Consider the following 3,112-nt stretch of genomic DNA (forward strand, 5'->3'; position numbering starts at 1 on the left):
TAATTTAACTACTCGTTCTCCATGTTGTAGCCATAGGATGAGTAGTCTGAGTTGGTTGATCCACCTCCATTTGCTTTGCATTGCATTACTGGGTGAAATTGTGAAGAACCAAGAAAATCGTCAATTTTTCTGTTCAAAAGTTTTACCTGATTAGAGAGCATGTTGACCGAATTGACGTTAAAAACGCCGGCTGTTTTCATTGGTTTTGTCCTTATAACTTGCCACTCATAATTATTCAGTGACATCTCTTCTATAAATTCATAAGCATCCTCAGGTGTCTTATTATTGATAGTTCCACCAGCGGCTGCGCCAATCATCTGTCGAGTCAAAGGATTCAGGCCATTATGAAACGTTTGAACCTGTAGCCATAGTGGTAACCCATGGTGAGGGCATCTTCGCAGAAGGTCCTTGCATCTCTCCCATGCATCGTAGAGTGTTTCTAAATCCATCTACACAAAAGAGGAGATATCATTACGTAATTTAGCTATTTTAGCAGGTGAAAAATATTTTAATAAAAACTTTTCGGTTATTTGTTCCCAAGTAGTGATTGAATCTCGTAGCAATGAGTTCAACCATTGTTTAGCTTTGTTCCGCAAGAAAAAGGAAATAACCGAGGGCGAATGACATCATCAGAAACGCTATTGATTTTAAAAGTGTCACAAAACTCTAAGAAATTTTCCAAGTGAGAGTTGGGATCCTTGTCCTAGAAACCATCAAACTGAAAAACTGTTGGATCATTTGAATGGTGTTAGGTTTCAGTTCAAAATTATTTGCAGCAATAGTAGGCCTAACTATGCTCGATTCAGTTCCTATTAAAGAATGTTTAGCATAATCATATATAGTATGTGGAGTAGGATTCTGATTAGCAGCAATTGCAGGAGGTAGCAGATTTTCTTGGTTTTTAGCCATCTCCTCGGTTGTGGTTGAAATATTGTCCTCTTGCTCTTCCTCTGTGTATCGCAAGCTTTGCCTTATTTCTCTTCGGTTTCTACGAACTGTACGATCGATCTCACTATCAAAAAGTAATGGTCCCGACGGGTTTCTTCTAGTCATACACTATAAAAACCTGCCAGGAACGAATAATAGAAAAAATTAGAAAAGAAAATAAAAATTTAAATTGTAAATAAAGTAAAATGGCTAAAGTAATAAAAATCGAGTGTTCCTAATATCTTAGTTCCCCGGTAATAGAGCCAAAAACTTGGTACGTGATATTTGCGGCAGGTTTTAAAGATTTATAATTAATCATTCTTGAAACTAACTATTATCACGATGAAGGCAAGTGTACCTATTGAACAGTAGTATAGCTTTAGCAAGACCGGATTATCAAACCCAAAGGAACCAAGAGTACTAGTAATTACTTTCTTTTTATTATCTAACCTAAAAATTAGGAGATTTGTTTATCTAGACTAATTAACTAAACTAAGGGTGCACAGACAGAAAATTGGGAAAAAGCTTTTGGGAAAACTCGATTGATTAAGAAAATACCCAAGGAAAAATCCACCTAGACTTCACTTGTTATTTGACTCAATCGCATTTATTTATTCATTTGACTTGATCCGTAGAAATCCCTAAGTTATATTATTATCTCTCTCGAGACTAATAACGTCTAACCCTAGGTTGATTAATTGAAATCTCTTTCTAATTAATGCCCTAGTGTTGCATTAACTCAATCTATGGATCCCGTTATTAGGTTTCACCCTAATCCGGCAAAATCTTATCACCCTATCTCTAAGTGTGCAATCGACTCCACTTAATTACGACAAATTTACTCTTAGACAGGGTCTATCCCAAAAACTTGGTACGTGATATTCGCGACAGGTTTTAAAGATTTATGATTAATCGTTCTTGAAACTAACTATTATCACAATAAAGGCAAGTGTACCTATCAAACAGTAGTATAACTTTAGCAAGACCGGACTGTCGAACCCAAAGGAACCAAGAGTACTAGTAATTACTTTCTTTTTATTATCTAACCTAAAAATTAAGGGATTTGTTTATCTAGACTAATTAACTAAACTAAGGGTACGCAGAGAGACAATTGGGAAAAAGCTTTTGGGAAAACTTGATTGATTAAGACAATACCCAGGGAAAAATCCACCTAGACTTAACTTGTTATTTGACTCTGAATCAGACGATTTATTCATTTGACTTGATCCGTAGAAATCCCTAAGTTATATTATTATCTCTCTCGAGACTAATAACGTCTAACCCTAGGTTGATTAATTGAAATCTCTTTCTAATTAAAGCCCTAGTGTTGCATTAACTAGATCTCTAGATCCCCTTATTAGGTTTCACCATAATCCAACAAAATCTTATCACCCTATCTCTAAGCGTGCAATTGACTCCACTTAATTACGACAAATTTACTCTTAGACAGAGTCAATTCCTCCTCTGAATAAGAGCAGTAACTTGAATCAATATCCTGGAATATTAAAAGAAGAACTAAGAACACATAATTAAGAACAAGTCAAATATTTATCATACAATTCAGATAATAAAAACAAGATCCGTCTTAGGTTTCATTCCCTTTAGGTATTTAGGGGGTTTCGTTCATAATTATAAAAGAAAACATCTTAGAAGAATAATGAATACAAAACATAAAGAAAAGCCAAAACCCCTGAATGGAAATTGAAGGGAGATCTTCAGTCTTGACGATGAATCCAGCTTTTGAGATGGACCAATCGGCTTTCCTTGAGTAATTTCTTGCCTCCTACTCCTTGTCTCTCTTCTAAGTGCCTCCTCAGGTGTTTAAATAGGATTTAGAATGCCTAAGAGCCCTTAAAAGTGGCCTTTTCCAAGTAGGACTATATTGGGCTCGGCAGGGGCACTCCCATGTGACACGCCCATGTGCGATTACTCCAGCCCGTGGTCAAAGCTGTTGAATAGGTACAGGCATGTAGTCTACCCGTGTAAGTCGTGCTTCGATCCTTCCAAATGGACATGGCCGTGTGACACGCCCGTGTGAGGAAGTCCAGGCCGTGTTGATTTCCCACGTGGGTCCATTTTCTTCGTTTTTAGCCTGTTTCTCGCTCTTTTTATTTTCCTATGCTCACTTAAGTATAAAACATGAAATTAAAGAATTAGGAGCATTGAATTCACCAAATCTAAGGAG

The 3,112-nt window shown here is 36.6% G+C and overlaps 1 non-coding gene across 1 annotated transcript; it reads left to right on the top strand.

Annotated features, from left to right (window-relative positions):
- Positions 1-375: 375 nt before the first annotated feature.
- Positions 376-482, top strand: LOC128284457 (small nucleolar RNA R71). The gene has a single exon (XR_008274883.1). It is a non-coding gene; the product is annotated as a small nucleolar RNA R71 (small nucleolar RNA).
- The last annotated feature ends 2,630 nt before the right edge of the window (positions 483-3,112 follow it).

This window comes from Gossypium arboreum, chromosome 11, assembly GCF_025698485.1.
Source record: "Gossypium arboreum isolate Shixiya-1 chromosome 11, ASM2569848v2, whole genome shotgun sequence".
NCBI classification, from domain to species: Eukaryota; Viridiplantae; Streptophyta; class Magnoliopsida; order Malvales; family Malvaceae; genus Gossypium; species Gossypium arboreum.